General features: G+C 39.2%; 1 long non-coding RNA gene across 1 annotated transcript in view; it reads right to left on the reverse strand.

The window, feature by feature from the left end:
• LOC111928516 (uncharacterized) overlaps positions 1–9,952 on the reverse strand; it is a 60,691-nt gene extending 50,739 nt beyond the window's left edge. Inside the window, exon 1 of the long non-coding RNA XR_015276292.1 lies at positions 9,914–9,952. This is a non-coding gene — a long non-coding RNA (uncharacterized LOC111928516). The remainder of the gene's footprint in view (positions 1–9,913) is intronic.
• Positions 9,953–18,906: the final 8,954 nt, after the last annotated feature.

The raw sequence follows: 18,906 nt of genomic DNA on the forward strand, positions 1-18,906 counted from the left end.
TGCTTTCCCTGTCTCTTTGTAATATTCCCCAGATTCTATTAAATGCAAAAAATCAAAATATAATTTTTGTCCCTGTGAAATACTGAAATTTACTATATTTACTGACCTAGTCCAAAGTTTACTGACATAAATGAAAACACACATTTCTTTGTCTGAGGCTTTTACTTCAGAATTGCAGAGTAAAGTGCTGTCACCAATTATACCTACTCAACTCTGAGGGGAAAAAAGGGAGAATGCGGCCATTGTTCCTACATTTAAAATATTCATATTGGCCATTTAAAAATTTATATATTTGTCACTTTAAAATATTTATATAACTATCTATTCAGCACTTCATATATTGGTGAGTGAACTTATATAATGCAAATAAATTATGTATTAAATATTTACTATAGGTTAATATTTTATGAAATTCCTGTGCACACAGTAGGAACAAAACTGGCAAGGGATGAGGAACTCTAGAGATTACTTTTGCACTTTCAGCACAAAACAACAAGGATCCCTAATTTCTGCACTGCTTTTAACAGAGTTTATAAGAGTTTAGGTTTGCTAAGAAAGCACCTCTCTTTAGAAATTATGTAATTCGACATCCTGGGATAATTTATCCTTGGGCAAAATTCCACCAAGGTTTATGGAATTAGTCACAAATAAAGTTGATTCTGCAATTTATAAGCTAGGAGATCAAAGAAGGACCTGAAAAAGGTTGGATATTTTGAAATATTTATGATAAAAACTTCTAAAACTGCTTTTGACTCCTGTGCCCTCAATATGGATTTCTAACAGAGTATTCAAAGAGCAAAGCAAAATATTTCCTTTATCCTGCATTTAGACATGAACAGAACTTCTCAATACCAGAAAAAATTGATACTCCATGTAGCAGATTTATAAAAACAAACAAACAAAGAAACAAACAAACATCTTCCCTATAGTCCTGAAACATTTAACATTTTCTCATCCCATAACTGAACGCCAGTTTTAACCATCAGGCCGCAACTTTTATCTGTGCCAAATTCAAAACAGTCGCAGTCTATCCGAATATTCAAAAAAATATGGTGTGAATTAAGAAAGAAAATAAACCAAAGCAACAGTCCCAAGGACCTGTTCTCTGCGCTCTGGGCCACCCAGGGACAGCTTTGGAATCTCAGAAAGAAGCCTCAGATAACCATGAAAGCATTCTACTGCCAGCATAGCCAGTGTGCAAATCAGACTCTCCCAGCAAAAACATATAAGAAATTAATGCTAAAAGGATATTGCAGTACCAATACATTCCTTATATATATTTTTATGACAAGCCGATATATTGGCAGTAAGTTAACACCAAACGTTTATATGACTAGAAAAGTCCTTATGGTTTTGAAATTTCCTCAGAGCTTTTTAATTCTGATTAACAGTTATAATAAACTCTAACTATACTCACAACCTTCAAGCATTAAACTTTTTTAATCTACATAATATGCCAATTAAGTTAATATACTTCAATTCTGTCTAGTTCTGAAAGATGTTTTAATTTTACTGACAAATACAAAAGCAACCAACAAGAAAATCTCCGTGGTCAGTTTTTGATCAATGGGCCTTATTTTGCTGTATTCTAGTAAGTTAATTTCCCAGTGGGAAGCACAAATTTCAGGAACTAGGAATTGGTTTGCTGCTAACAACCAGCAAGATTCCTGTCCTTGCACCAATCACTTAAGAGAGGCACAGGGATCAGATTTGCTCCAAAGGTAGGATTTGTTCTCTTATCTCTTATCCAGGTGAAGCTCCTGCCACATCCCAGGCTTTCTCCTCTGTCCCTTCCTCAACCTCCATGCTGCTCCATCAGCCCCATCTCCTCTTCCTCCCTATATATATAAGACTCACTCATCTTGTGGGTCTCTATGACCCACTGCCTCCTCCAGCCCCATTCTTGAGGAAACTTCCCTGTCCAGGCATCCAGGAGGCACTGGCACTCACACCTGAACCACCTGGGCTGGGACCGAGGCCACCCCACACTCAGTCACAACTTTCCTTCTGGGCTCAATCCCTGTCTTCCCACTGCAGTCTCAGCCATCCAGATCCTTAAAATAAATTATTCTCTGTGCAACAACTAAATAATAAAATAAAAGCTCAAACTGGTATCTGCAAGTAGGGACTACAAAAAAGGGCCCCCTGGGCTTTTATCTGCTCACAGTCTAAATGAGGGAAAGTCTGGAGCTCACTGTCATCCTAAGAAATGTCAAGAGTAGTCTCTGCCTTGAGAGAGCTCAGTGGCCCTTGTTTAAATTCAAATAAGGAGCTAATGGGGAACTCAGAGCTCTCAGATTTACAGAATCATTTATTTTGGTGGATGGCTGTTATTATACCTGTCTGTGTTTAATTGTTTTCTCCTCCAGTTACCTATAAGCCAATTAGGAAACGTTTCCTGCTTCTTCCTTTCACATGAAGGGCATCATTCTGATTACAGGGTTGTCAACAAGGAAGGGAAAAAAGCTTCTTCCAAAACCATGTATATTTAAGCTAATAATCCTTCCTGCTGCAACTGCCTCTACAGAAAGCATTAAAATTCTAACTATTAAAAATGTTAAAAATTACTCCTCTCAGGTAAGGTGGCACATTGTTTCACAGAAGGGTATTTGCTTTAGTTGTACACAAGTGTGCCAGCCTAACATTTTCAAACATTTTAGGATGTACTGCTCTGGCTAGAAGCAGTTGTGGTGTGATGGCCAAGGCACTTTTGAAGCAAGTCTTTCAGATGAAATAATGTTCTACAAAAATGCCTCACATGGATTTTATAAGAAATTCTTTCTCTGCAAAATAAGTCATGTTTTCAATACATTTTTTTGCATGTAGTACATTATTCATTAATCAACAGATTGTGTGGAGGGCTTGATACAGAAGGGAAGTATTAGTTTAACCCATCCATGTGAACATCTCTGTATTTTGTACAGCCATGCATGCAGTGAAGCACTGCAAATTAATTTAGCTACCTCCTTAATCATGGTAAATCAAAGCCAGGGTAATGCTATGTCTCTGATCTCTGATCAGTGACAACTTTCAGGTGATGAGATACTTGTCTAGAGCTCCCACAGAACAGCAGATTGCAATGCATTTTAAAGCTCATTTTAAAATCTCATTTCAGCATAGCTTGGAAAGATTAACTTGTAGTAAAACATACTGATAGTCCCTTGCCATCTGTGTCAGCCTTGAAGATTTCAATCCCAAACATCCCTATGTATTAAAACTAATTGTCCTTCTCCCCATCCCCAAAAGTTAACACAATCTCAATGCTGAACATCAGTTACCAACAAGGTGTCATGCTGCAATATGAGCAATGACAGTACAATGAGATCTGTGTAACAGCGACAAAAGTCAGAAGCTTAACCTATGTACCTAACAAATTGTGTTTAAATGCTGTTTTACAAAGGTAAATAAATAAATACTAACTATAGTGAACTCAGGATTGAGACAGTAAAGGTACAAACTGCTATGGATAAACTGGCACTCAAGAGTTTTCAGTAATCTCCTTAGACACTGGCTTGGGAATAAATGCTGAGACATGAACAAAAGATATCCTCCTCTCCACAGGGTCAGAAAAAACCCATTGCAGAAGTGAGAGTTATACTTGCTTGCATTTCTCATTTTTCTCTGCTTTCTCAACTTCCCTTTTGCACTTGGCAGAATCATTAAATAGCCTTTTTCAGGGAATCACATGGAGCTTTCAAAGCCTGTGAAAGAGCAGCAGTTTGTATAAGACCCAAGACTTAGGGCAGCTACAGCCATGCTCCAGGCAGAAGTCCTGAAAAGCTGTCCAGCTGCATGCTTAGGATGGCAGGCAGTGGAGAGAGAGATACAATCAATCATAAAGGCCCTTTCTTTATTAGAACAAAAACACAGGAACAGCTCAACAGGTGTGCAAGCTCACCAGACACCCAAGAGGAGCAGATCTGCCTGGTTCCCATTGCCTACTTCACCTGTGCCCTGCCTCCCAGGGAGGCACAGAAATACCATCTTTCCAGGAACCAGTATAGATACTGCCAAGGAAATAGAGGGAAGGGGAAGGAACCACAGTTATGCTCATGCTGCTTAATGGGAATCTCATACGTGACCCCATGTCAATATGAAATACCATTAAACTTCTTATCCAAAGTGATTTTCTGAATACCATCCATGTGTCAGTCATTGCATACCTCTCTGACACATCTGTGGGGGCCCAAGGGCCAATTCCTCATCCCATGACCTTGGAAGGATTGTAGTAAGTCATACCTCCCAAGGCTGGGGTGAGAGAAACCTTCTCTCCACAGGCCTTTCTATTCTCATGTTAATTCATTCCTAGTTCTGTTATCCCATTGGCCTGCTCACCCTGACCACCGCTGTTCCGCCCCCATTTCCTGTTTATGTGCACCCTCTAGAATGTTCTCCCTTCCTTGAACCCCTATTGGCCCTGTTTTGGTGCCTGCCCTGTCAATTCCCAATGGTTGTCCCTGTCCCTAGCCCCTTCTATGCACCACTTTGTTCTACTCCCATTGGATCTCTCCAAACTGCTCCCTCCTACCTGTATATAATCCTAGACCGTCAGCCTCTTCTCATTCTTGCCCCTGGACACCCTTCAAGGCAATAAAAGCTTTTGGATACCCAAATAGGAACTCGTCCCAACATCATTTCCGGACAGCTTTCCAAGAGTCTCTCACCCCAGACCAAAGCGCGCAGGCAGCCTTAGGGACCTGGACACAGCACATTGTTACACACATCCTTTTTAAATCTCACACTGACATAACCCCATCATCTCACTCTTTTCTGTGAAATAGTAACAATACAGTAACTCTGAGCACACAAATAAATCAGGCTGTTGAAGTCCTGCACTAGAACCTCCACCCAACAGCACACTTCTTGTTTTTACCTGTACACTCCTAACACAGCCAGAGAACATCCCTGGGGTTTGTCTTGAAAAGTTTTTGGAGCAAAGTTTGCTTGCTCTGGAAAAGAAAGAGTTTGAAATTCTATAATAAATCCCCTTACTTTCTACAAAAAAAAATTAAGTAGTTGTGTTTGCATCACAATGACTTGCCTGCCTAAATTCATCCATGCAAACTGCACAATTAGTCACAACCAACTCAAAGATCAGAGATGTCATTTAGTTTTATTCATGGAATGGCATTGATATGAATAAGGCAAATTCTTCCTACTGGTATTACTGACTTCTTTGAAGTGGAAAGACTATAAGGAATGTCAGACCTTTGCTCTTTACTGGATGTTGCTTTCAAAAACAAAGCAAACAAAAAAGCCCCAAAAACCAAACAACAGACAAAAAGCCACTTACCAATTCACAGATATGTCTACAATTTTTTTTTCTTATTCAACTCTAAAAGCTCTGAAAAACCCATGAAATACATCTTCCCAAACCCAGCACAGTTCCTAGGCACAATCAATCTTTGATTGATATGCTAAACTCAAGCTACTTGTAAAGTGACTTGGTTCAGGTTAATTGAAAGGAAGATTATATCATATAAACCAAAATATCTTACGGGGTAGGTGTATGAAATCGATGAGTCACTTAGATTTTATAGTCAAGCTAGTCACAGCAGCAGATGACCTTGTGCATTTCACATCCCAGGGATCAAAAGTGTACACTTCTTAACATTTTTCTTCTTTAATCTCCTAGCTCAGCCCTGCCATCTTCATTTTTTACATTTTGGTTTGCCAGTTACAGCAGGGAGATTACAAGTGATGTACGTGCCCAAGATCAATATGCCTGTAAGGAGATGGAATTCATATTGATCTTCAGTCATGCAGCACCTATGCCTTGCTTTCTATAATCCTTCCACTATAAACAGAAGAATTCCTCCTGCATGCTGGATTTTTTCTCTTTTTGCTGTTCCAGTATTGCTCTTTCCTAATCCTAGATCCCATTCTCAGACTGCTCCTGAAGCAGTTTCCAATCTTTGCTCCTAGCCTTTAAAAACTGGAAACTCAGGGCAGTAACAATTGGGTCTAACATTTCATGGCAGAAAAAAAGAGTGTTTTGGTTGTCCAAAAGATCCAGTCTGATTTATTAGACCTCCCTAAATCAGAGCGAGAACAGCAGCTCTTAGTGCAACTTTATTTCCAGTTCTTCTCTTCAGACTGATACACAGCTACACAGGGAGGACACAGGCATTGCAGTAAACATGTTCTGACCAGAGAGTGTCTGATGCAGAGCTTAAAGAATTATTTGCACATGGAATCATCACATTATTTCCAGTAAAATATTCTATTTTTTGACAATTTTGTGTTCGTGTCCTACTGCAGGCATTCACTATGGATGGACACACACATTGCTGCAAGAAGTACATAACCAACATATGTGAGCTGTTTGTCTCACAAAGAGCAGTGTCCTATCCAGAGAGACCATGAGGACTTCAAAAAATTTTAAAAAAAAAAAAAAGAAATTATTTAAATCACACTTTGAAGCAAACCTTTCCAACCTAGCAGTCAGACTGCCATTCCAAATTCCTGGCATACTCCAAAATCCCCATGTTGTTCATGATTCAGAGTAGGAACTTAAAATTTGAGCATTGAGAGTCCCAACTCTATGAGCCCCAACTGCTGGATGTTTTTGCTGCGGTTTTCTGTGCTCCCCATCAATATTGCAATTTAAAACAAAGAAAGAAAAAAGGAAAAAAAAGAAAATGCACTCTGTGAATGGCTCATGTCCTTCTGTTGTTGAGCAGGAAAACTTCTCAGACCCCATATTCCATAGGATGGGGAAGTTATTTTTCCACCCACAAAATCTAATGCTATGATATATTATAATACCTAATCACACTTTTAGCTGAGCCACATGTGATGAATACCGAAACAAGTGTATTACCTTATCTGGTTTTTTTTATTGCTTGCAGAAAGGTTTATAAAAATTCATGTCAGGACCAGGATTCAGTGTTCTTCCTATGAACATCTGCAATCGCATCCCCTGCAAGAGCTGACACATCTCCTTACATTGATAGCTTTGCTTCCAATCATTCTGATTTTCAGAGTCTTTCAGCAGCTTGTAAATCTGACCCATGACAAAGGTTTTTTGCATCAGATGGAGAATTTCTGTCCGAATTAATGAATGTCTGCCCATTAATTTACAGTATAAAGATACTTTCAAAGTTTCTTCTTCTTCTTACAGAAATATTAACTCTTTACTATCTTGGAAATATTTTTCTATCTGAAAATTACTCAGTTTCAAAGCAAAGTAAATTTATGGATACAAACAACTGAAAACAAAATACTACATATCTCAAAACATCTAGATGGGAAAGACTCTTAAAGATTACAAACTGTGTTAAATCATACAGGTTCTGACACCAGTTTGAGAGTAGTTCAAAGCACCACTCTGACTCAGCAATGCCAGCCCTCTACCAAGAAGTAATGGTTCAATGTAAGAAATAAAACTAAAATTATACTTCCAGTCTTGCAACAGACCAAATTTATACTTTTTTAAGTCAATGCCTCCTGCTTTGACTTTATATTTTTCCTGCAAACATTAAAAAGAACCTCAAGAACACAGAAATCTCTTTCTATAATTTACAGTATTTTAAGAAAAAACAAACAAACAAACAAAGAAAAATCCCAAACAAAATTTGTTCTCCAGAGATATTTAGAAGTACCAATTTTTTTTTTCCTTTTCATAAAGCCAGAGGATTATTCTCCTAAACAGACCTCTCCATTGCCACATGATGCAGAGATGTCTTCCCACACTGAAACACATGACAGAAATACACCACCTCACCAAGATACACAGCAAGAGCAGGGCCAGGCAAGCAGAAAAGGCAGAGACAACTGGCAGAGACTCCAGCCTCAGGCCTGACAGCATCTCTGCCTCATGCTAACACCAACGAGACAGAAACTGGGAGCTATTAATTCCTTATTTTAAAATATCTAATTTTGACAATCCAAAGCTAGTGCTTCATTTTGGTATTCAAGGTATTTTCAGCAAGTACATTGCTCTCTTCTCAGAGTAAAAATCTAAATATAAAATAAATCTGTTGTGTGATATAACAGAGGTAGATCTACCTCTTCAGCAGAACTGCAACCACTTCAAAAATATGGAACATTTACATATGAATATTTTCAATGGAAATTAAACACCTTTTGAGTGTCTGCATATAGCACAGTAGTACAAATTAACTCCTACCACTGTTAATATGAATTTGTGAAAGTGAGAAAGATTTAACAGAACAGTCTGTGAAAAAGTAGTCCAGGAAGATTCCTGCAAAAATTAAGATAATTATTTGCATAAATTGTGATTCTACTCCTTTGTAAGAAATGCAAAAGAATATACTCCTTTCTTAATAATTGTGCACACATCAGCTCCCTCCACTGACTGAAACAAGAAAAGGTGGCACTGTTGACCTCAGACTTCAGTCACAGACTGACTTGAATGCACTACAGCAGCTAAAGCACACACACACAGAGCTGAAATAGCCTTTGGAAAAACATTTTAGCATATGGAGTTTGTCCGGCATGGGCTTGGCTGAACATGCCCTGCAGAAGGTGCCTATGGCAGCAGCACAGAGTGTTCTGGATAATCTTCTGAGCAGCAGCTCTAACCCTGGTGTAAACTGGACAGTGAGAGTGACACCAACTGCCCCAAAGATATGACAAGAAGTGGCCTTTTCTTTACTTCTTTTCATCAAAAGAAGAAAAGGGGTAAAACAAAAGCCCAGGCCATGGTGCCTTATATAAGAATTACAGTTAATCAGCAGATCTGTGGCTGTCACAGTCCTTTTGATCTGCTTTCCCACTTCTCATTCAGCCTCAGAGGGATTTCACTGATGCTCTTGGAGCTGTGCCCACCTGTGATAACAGAGCAGGAATGCATGGGGGCTGTGCTGGGAGAGTCACACAGAAGAAACACTGCCAAAGGAAGGGAGCAACAAACAGGTAAGAGATTGTTTGATTTAGATAGGTGTTGGAAGAGGACCCAGGAGGGTGCTGAAAACAGTTGCAGAATCAGAAAGCATTTAGAAGCAGGAAACTGGCTTCAATTTCATTCCAATGAGCTGGCTCAGGGGAAACACAGAAAACATTACTTCCCTCATGTAGAATGGCAACTCTGAGCTCCACGAAATGTGTCTGCAGCTCTGGACCAAGATTTTGTTTCTTTTAAAAAACATCATTCTGTCTCCCCCAGCACTCCAGGCCACAGTCCCACAAATCAGAGGTCCAGGTGTACTCAGGGTAAGGTGAGTCAGGCTGCATTGCCCACCCTGCCTCAGGCACAACCCCTAACCCTAACTCACAGTGCGTGCAGTGGGGCACATGGGGGACCAGACAAGGGGGGCTACAAATGAGCACCTACAGTTGGCAGGAGGCAGCTCTCCTGTGTCTGGTACAGCATGGGAACCACACACCAGCTCAGTGTCTTAGCAACAGGAACAGGAACATGTAAAAGAAGGACACACTACAGGTGTTTTTGGTTTAAAACTAACTTATGTCATTAGGGAGAAAAGTACAGAAGCTCCTTGTTGTATTCACTTCATCTGAGGAGAGGAGTAGGGCTGGGCCATGCAGGGGACAGGAACCATGGGACACCCCCCCACAAAAAGGGCAACAAGAATTGAGTGACCTCAAAATTGGTGTGTTTACTGTACAAAGTGTTGCCTGAGGCTGAGGGTGACATAAGGCTGTCACACTTCTGGAGCCACTCAGGGAGGGAGCTAGAGATTGCTGCTGGCACTGAGAGGGAGGCAAAGGTAAAAGGTGAATAAACCAGAATGAAACACTGGCATGGCACTGGCTCCACACACCTTCCTCACAGGAAAAATGAAGAGACCCCCTGTGACCCCCCTGCACGCTCCAAAGGCTGAGCCCAGACATGAGGAAGTCACCAGGACCAGCTTCCCCTCTCTCCTTCCTCCCTCAGCATGGCCCAGGGAAATCCAAAGCCCCCCCAGATCTCCAGGCCTATCCCCACCTTCAGCTGGAACATTCACTCTGGGCTGAAGCCCTTGGGACATCCCAAATTTGAAGGCACCTGTGACCTCACAGACCAGTGGTGACACCAACAACAGATGCCTTACAGCCATGGTATGGGCACAGGGGTTTGAAAGTTTGGGTCTTTGTAGCAGTCCCATCAGATCTGGGGGAAAAAATAAGTGTGTAGTAGAAAAATAAAAGCAAAAATGTATCATAATCTTCTGAGATTCAAACATGTTCCCTGCAGGAATCCTCAGCTGGGTGATCTGCACTGCCTGGAGAGTGAGGCTGAGGTACCTTGGCCAGTGATGGAGGAGTTGGGGAAAAAAATTAACAAAGCTCCAAAGCCTTAAAGCACCAAGACAGTTTTCAGCATAAAGCCCCAGATATACTGCTATAGAAACAAAATGCATCTGTTACATAAAATCATTTTTCCTTCTCTTTAAACAGAATAGGGGAAGGAAGGATTAAAATATAACTCAAATGGCTTAAAACATAACTCATACTTCCAGTGCTCATTACTGGAATTATACATTTCATGTCTCACTGTGGAGTACGATAGATGGAATTTTTCCTACTTCCTGCAAAACAACATTTGCTTATTCAACTGCCTCTTAGCAATGGGTATAATCATAATCCCAAGTGACATATGCAGTGAGAGCAGCTGACTACTCACCCTCTCTCCAGCACTTTATTTCTAGGGATGCTGTGTTTAATTAGCTCCGCAGTAGTTAGAGGAGCAAACAGGTCACCTCTGTGTCAAATCTCCCAGTAGAGATCTTCCCTGCCACCATCCCCATTGCCTTCATTTATTTGGACATTTTGCACACTAAAAGTAAGGTCATTAGTGTCAGATAGCATTTTTCCTCTGTGTGTGTGTGTGTGTGTGTGTTGTGTTATATTCCTGAATAACTGCACTTAGGGAAAGGAAGTGAATTCTAGCATACAGAACCTTTATGGGGGGAACATACCATAGAAATTCTATATTCAAGCTGACATAACCAGAATCTTTTGAACAGATGATGGCATAAATGTTCCAAACCACTGAGGGCTAGGAACTGGTAGGAGGTTTACCTTTGTCTGAAATCCAAAATTTGTAGTTACCCAAAGTCTTCCACTTTACCAACTCCCCTTCTTTTTTATTTTTCCTTTCTGCAGATAGACATTATCTTTGTCACATCCTCTCCTCTGACCCTGGACCCTCATTCCAGTTGTGCCATGAGTCTGCACCAAAATCTATAGCATCTAAAATAGACCTGCCACAAATGTTGAGTCACAGGGAAGCACACAGAGAGGCAATTATGTGCAGAATTCTGGTTTTTGATACTTTGCCTGAAACAGAACAAGCAGGCAGGCAGAGCACAGGGACAGGATGCATTTGCAAACTTAGGCTGTGCACAAGCCACAAAGCTGATGACTTCTGTGGGAAGAAATCTCTAATCACTGGCACTGAACAAGGCCCAGATGACTCCAGTCCAGTCTGGAATATAACCAGGGTCACTCATCCTTGCCTGTGTTACTACTGCCCAGTTTTCCAATTTAGATAGCAATCCTTCTGGCAATCCTCTTGTACAGTGGGGATCCACCTGCAAAGATCTTCCTGTTTTGAAATCAGCTGGTATTGTGAAACAAAAGCAGTGTTTTGTAACACTTGCAATTCTCCAATGTCTTTTTTCAGTTTCAGTATTCTTTGGTCACCTTACAGCCCATGATAAGCAGATCCCACATGTTACAGTTTTGCATGTAATGCCTGTAATTTCACTACTAATATTTTACATAGAAGGCAAGTTTGTTAAGTATTTATAAAACCAGCTGAGAAAGGGATGCATATATTTCCTTTTTTTACATACTTTTTAAAATGCATTTTTATTGCATATTTATTAAAATGCATATTTATTTGACAACCTTGGCAATAAACAACCAACCTCAGCTGCTGGTACAGATGGATCTCCACTGATCTCAAGGCAGCCCCACTATTTTATACAAGTTGTCTCCATGCCTCACCTATCTATTTACCTACTAAACACTGCACAGGCCAAAGCCAACATGAATTTCTCCTGCAGTGCCTAATGTTCCTCATCTGTTAGGTTATATCTGAAACCTTTTCACAAAATCTAAGGGGAAAATACTTCCCAGAAGATGCTCTGACCTTTTTATATGCTGTTCAGGGAAGCATCTCCTGAAGAATTTCCTGGATGGGGTTTGGGGGTTTTTTGATTTTGTTTTCCTATCAAGAAAGGTCAGTCCTCCTGCACTGGTTTAACTTATCATTTGATTCATTGTTTCCCATCTCTTTGAAGCTGTGTTCTACTGTCATAAACCTCACTAATACCTGAGTTTTTCCACCATTAAATAAAATAGCAGTGACTTGTCTTCATATGGTGGCAATAAGAACCGCAGTGTTTCTCCCTGTGAAGGTTGAATGTTAGAGCCTGGTTGGTGGGCTCCTTGCCTGGGAGAGAGCCCACACATGGCACAGCTGCTGGGGGCTCATGGGGCTGCTGCTGCACGTGCCCGGGTACCCCAGGGCTCTGGCCTCTCCCAATACACTGGCACTTGCATCTAAGATAAATGATGAAATCAGGAACCCAGGCACCCCTCTGTAGTTCAAGATTCAAGGAAAGTAGAAGGTTTTAAAAGGGTTTAGGTCAGATAATGAACTTTCTGTGCGATCCTATAAAAGAATACATAGTGATGTCTTTGAAACATTATTTTTAGAGGGTTTTTTCCATATCCAGTTCACATAGGCTGATGCAATATGCACATGGACTATACTGGCAAGTAGCAGGAAATATCCCTTTATGATCATCCACAATAGATACAAATCATTCCAGCTCAAATAGCCTTGATGCAGGGAAAACTCTAGAAAATTACTCTTTTTGCTCTGCTGGTCCCTGCTTTCTTAAACATAAGGACAGTCACTGCCCACAATCATCATACTAAGCAACACCAGGAAAGAGGATTTGAAATAACAACTTTTTGAGTAATTTCAGCTAATAACTAACCAATAAGAATTACAAGATTCACACAGAAGCCTTGGGAAGTTTAATAGATTAGTCCAGGTGACACTGGGGTTGCAGCTTTAATAGCCAAAGTATTTAATTTAAAATTTATGTATATAGTGTAAAAAGATAGTCAGTACAATAAGGATGTACTCATCTAAAAAAAGGATCATCAAAACAGGAGGTTCAGAAAGAGCAAGTGACACGAACAAAGAATTCTTTCAAAAATTATCAGCTATTCTGCTTCATTCTTAGCTGAAAATAATTGTAGCAGTGACTCCCAAGGAGGCAAAGGCTAAACACAATACATTCACATTTACAGGCACCTTTCCAAACCTTAATGCCAGTGGTTGAAGCTGTGACATTTTTAAATATAAAATGCATATTGTTTACAGCCTTAGTGAGGTCAAACAGTTTCAACAGCTTTTTAATGCTTCTGAGCTTCAGCTACAACCAGAAACACTACTCAGTATTTAAATCTTGCTATTCCTAACATTTTAGAGATTTTACATTATGTGTGTTTAACCTTCCACTCTGCAAATGATTCAACACTTGGCAGGACCATTAATAACAAGTATTAAAAAAAAAAATAAATTATTCTGCTTCTTCCTGTTTTATTTAGAAACAGTCCACCAGGAAACATGTTTTGTTCTTTAAGGAGTGAAATTAAAAATAAGGCATGAATTATATTAACCTGAATATGAACCTTTTGTTTCTTATTGTGGTGTGCTTGCATCTCAAACTACAACCGTCATCAAAATCTGTGCAGTCGTACTTCCCAAGGAGATAGCCAAAAGCAGTAGGTTTAAATTAAACAAGATTTATTCATTTATTTATTTATTATATGTGTTCAGGTCACTTGAGAGATGAAAATACATTTCAGAGGAGGAACAGGAACTGCAGAATTAGTTCTACAGTGCAAATTGTCCTTCCAGCCCAATTGAAATTACCATTTTATGGAAATTTTTTTCCTGATTTTCAGGTACAGGGAAGTTTTATACATGGGAGCAAAAGTTGAGCAATTGGCAGTCATTTGTCACTGTTGGCTGCGTTCAGGGGACTAACATGGTGCAGCAGCCAAATCATTAAAGCAGGACCCAGGATGCCAGTACTGTCTTCCTGGATGTTCCATAATGATTTGCAAAGCACAGATACATCTCACATCTACAGATGTTTACAGAATTCCCAGGGTACTGCGGTGAAGTCTGGTCTAGAAAGACACAACTAATTGGGCAGAGATTGCAAAAGCACTCAGAGATAGGGGGCTCTCCCCCTCTGTCCTAATCCATATCAAGCCAGGTAAAGAAAATATCAAATAGGGGCTGTGTAGTGGGAAGAAAATGCACATTTATTTTAGTCAATAATTTATACAAGGTTCACATTTCATTCAGTTGGGGTCTGGCTATCTTCTTCTCTCACATTCACATGAAATCATTTTATTTACTACTAAACTTAACTTAGGCAAGCATTTCTCTCATAACCTAAAGCCCTGCCACTTGCCACTGATTGTTCAAAACTAGTTTAAATTACATTTTAATCACCTGTCCATGATTTAGGAAAGGGCATAAGAGAAGTATTGACATGGTGAGCTGTTGTGTGATATGTAACTCCCGTTAGGGCGGAGGAGCAGAAATGAATGGAGATGAGGAAGGGAGCAGTGATCTCTCAGCATTTCTCATACTGCATGCCTGCTCAGTGCCTCACAAAACAACCCCTGGGTCTGAGGCTGGGACTCTCAGCAGCGCTGACCTTTTAAGAGAACAGAACAGAGGTTTCTTTAATTATTTCACTGAATAATCTTACAATCAGTGATGTAAGATAATAATGTTTTCATAGAATCATCTCTTACAATCAGAGATGTTTCAAATATAGCTCCAGCTATAGCTATAGCTGCGATCCAGATCAGGGAGACATGCATTTTATCTTCTTTACAGCTCTGGTAATCAGAAACCACAGTGATCATATAACCTGACTTTCAAAACAATAGTTATCTACTTCTCATTCCCATATCAATGACATCTACCCAAAACTTCATACATTAAACAACAGTAACTTTCCAGTGAATTACTGACCTCAGCATGTCAGAACATTGGTGAAGAAAGCTAAGATACTACATCCCAAAACATAATAATAGAAGCATCTGAGACCTCTAAGCATTTGTTACAATCTTGTACTTTAACAAATGGAAAAGAGAGAATACTTTTAAAAATATATATTTCACTCTTTTAATTTTCTTTCTTTTAGAATGATTTGTCTCAGCCCATTTGAGCTAGAAAAAAAAAGAAAGATGAATAAAGCTTGATGAGGCAAGGATTCCTGCAGAGACAAGGTGATTATGAACAAAGTCAAGTGAAAAAAAAAAAAAGAAAATCAAAAGAGATTAAAGTAATTACTTCAACTAAACTGTCCAAATCATATTAGGGCCTGATCCTACAACTTCTCACTCGCAGTAGGTTTCTGTGCTTTTACACCAATTGAAGGCATGCAAAAGATGGTGGATTGAGGCATTTAGAAGATTTCTTCTGTTATCCCCATGGTGGATGTCTGGCAATGATAGTGAGAGAACTAGGAGTATCAGTATCACAGTTAAACATCTTTATGCATAGGATAAAACTTAAAGATTTTTGCATTTTAATTGCACTTATTCATTAATATTTTTGAGATATATATGTATTTATAAATATCAAATGCTGTTTTTTTCTTTTGTTGTTCACAAGACACTACAAACAAGTTACTTTTTCCATGCACATGTTATAGCAGATGGTGAGGATTAACATCCCCACACTTCTCACAGAGATAGTAAGCAAAGTCATGTGTACATCAAACTGTGGTTTACTTTAAATGAAATTAAAAAGTCTGTGCAATTAATCTTCTACCCCTTTTGAGCAATGGAAAATATTAGCTTCCATCCAGTTATGTGAAGAATGCAGTGCTTTTGCATTCCACATTGTTAAAATGAAGGCAAAAGAAGTGCAGTGAACTCCTTCACTTAGGACAAAAATTACCATTAAATAACACTATGTCTGAACTCAGGGCAACATCCCCAAATGTTCAAGTGGGTGCCCTGAAACTCACTGTTAAAGAAAACCAGAAATGCCATGATTGCCCATAAGTTCTGGAAATATTTTTTTTATAAAATAGCCTGCTAATATGGCTTTTTAATATCAAGGGCTACTTTAGGCATTTGAACGATATTTATGCTTGGCATTTGATTAATGCAAAAGCTCTTGGATAAAACTCTTTTGATGTGGGCTGCTATTTTAATAAAATAGAGATCCGGCTAATAGGTCTAGACAAATATTTTCTCCTATTCGATATCAAACATTTTTGTGGAGGAAAAAGCAGATGATAAACTCAGACAAACTTTAATTCACAACCAAAACTATGGCCCACAAAAAAAAAAATGACAAACAGGGGTAATCATGATGATGCTGCAATGACTTCTCACGGATTCCAGGAGGTCTCTGTGCTCCTCCCATAAATGCCCCACAGAACTTCACCAAAGGATTCTGGAAATAATGTCAAGATGATATTGCTCACTGCAATACAGTACTTTTTCCTTAAGAAGGAGATTAAATAGTCTGAAATTATAGCAATTAAGAGGAATGGCTGCTTTCTTATCTTTAAGGTTTTAGTACATTTTAGACACAATAAATATTAATCTTAGAGACTTGATTCTTATCTTGATTGCCACAAAAAAAAAAACAAAACAAAACATAGGCAACTTAAATACTTGGATTTCTACCAAGGTTATTGAATTAATTTCCAGTTATCACCTTAGTAGATCTCCAGTATTTTGCAACATGTGAGTCTGGGTCCAGAACAAAAACGTTATTCACCCAGTCCTGGAACCAGAGCTGATATATGGATACCAAACTGTGCTATTCTATACAAATGTGCCCTTTTGGGCTGCCACACGCTTCTTGACGTGTGTCTCTGTATGAAATATGGCCTGTATAAACCTTCCCAGGGACTAGGGTCAGTTCATAAGCCAGGAATTTGCCAGTGACTGTGTCCTGTGTCAGTGTGGATGCCAAAATTAGACCTGGCAAGACACAGCAGTTTGGCTGAAATTTGGGTTTCACTTCATGACCTGCTCCACTCTCAGCCATGTTGAGGAGACTGGTACACCTTTTACACAGAAACCCAGTAAGAATCTTCTCACACTCTTGCATCTGGCTGTGGAGAGGAACAGGGGGCATTCCTGATGAAAATATCAGAACAGGCTCCTGATGCCCACAGACATGGGGAACACTGCTCCAGGTACCAAAATGAATCTACCATAAAATTTCACTGACACTTAAAAATCTCCATCAGTGCAGTGTAATGTGGTTCAGTGTGTTTCTTTACTCCAAAAAAAAAAAAGGAAAGTTTGGTAGACACAGTCTATGACAGTTCAGAAGACTGGTAACATTAAAGGGCTTTGTACTTTTATTGGCTCAACGAACAAAAGATTCTCTTTAAGTTTCATGGGAGCTCTGGGTTATCAGTCCAAAGCTAAATTAAATTAGAAGTGATTTGGAGCTGTTACCATCTGCTGAGTGTGTGGTGGCTCATGCAGTATGAGTTAATATTCTTTAGCAGACATATGGGCAGAAATGTGCAGGCCTTAGTCATTCAACACCCTTGTCTTGTTAACAATCTGAACAGAGAGATCAGGAACATGGACAGCAGAGGAGTGAATTTCTTTCTTTTCCCCTGCTAAAGTATCCTCCATCATGTTTTTGGCCTTTTCCAAGGATGTTTCTACAACTGCTTCCTCTGTTATATATTTTGTGTGGTTAAGAAAAGCATTGTTCTTCCCATGTGCTTCCAATCCTGATCTTTCTCTTGCTCTAAAATAAAATTTAAAAAAGAACCAAACCAAGCCATATTTTTGTTCATGACCTCAGGTGTTAAAACTCACACAATTTTTTTTTTCACGGACTAAATATCACAGCAGTTAAATGATGATGTGAAAAAACATTGCCATAAATCATATCAGTTATGATTTAACACACTCTCTTTTCCTTCTTTCCTCCTTCCCAGCACAGGATTCCAGGCCTAAAGTCACTGATTTTCCCACAATACAAAGAAACTCCAATCAGTACTGACAAGAACGCTGCTGTTTAATGGACAACTGCACTGAAAATTAATACATTTCTTGTAAAGACTGCTTCATTGTAAGGATTATCTAATTTACTAGAAAAATGCCTTTCCTGTGCTACTTTGATTAATGAAAACGAACTGTTTTAAGCAAGAAAAGAGGAAAAGTGAATAGAGCATGGCAGGGGGGTTACAGAGACACCAGTGCAGTTCTGTTGTTAATGCCACTACTGTGTTCTCCTTCCTTCCCTGTGCATTTGTTTTCCCCACAGCAACTGGCAGCCCTTACTCCAGATCAGCCACCATCAATCTCCCAGAGCCAATGCTGTATCTTTTGGGTTTCCAAATATCTCATCAGTTACTTGTATTTAATCATGCCTCAAATTAGACAGCAAGTTTTTGGAGCAAGGGGATTACCTTTTAATCTTCAAAATATTTACTACATTTTCAGAAGCTGCATATATATAATTTCATAAAATATTCAACATCAGAGAAACTTCAAGATTGTGAAATCAGTCACTCAGCATTACAAAATGCCAACATATCTTCACATATCTTTTGCATATCCATATTTTTTCATCAAGTCCAGCTTTGATATATTCTGTGTCTTACTTTAGGACCAGAAAATCTGGTCTTTTCCTGAAATTATTTTTCATCCCTTATACTAAAATTGTATATAGTAGGTGTACCAAAACCCAAACATAAGAGTAATTGAAAGCTTCAGCACTATGCATAAAACAAGGGCACAGCTTCAATAGTTCCTTACAAAATTTTCATGGAAATTGGCTCTGTATTTGTGACCAAAGCAACTCCCAGTGCAGTGCAATCAGAAAAAAATATGCCACATTATCAAAGTACTAGACCTTTAAACTGAAGTTATAGAATGTTTCAATGTATCTCTAAT

This window comes from Cyanistes caeruleus, chromosome 14, assembly GCF_971803275.1.
Source record: "Cyanistes caeruleus chromosome 14, bCyaCae1.hap1.1, whole genome shotgun sequence".
Classification (NCBI taxonomy): domain Eukaryota; kingdom Metazoa; phylum Chordata; class Aves; order Passeriformes; family Paridae; genus Cyanistes; species Cyanistes caeruleus.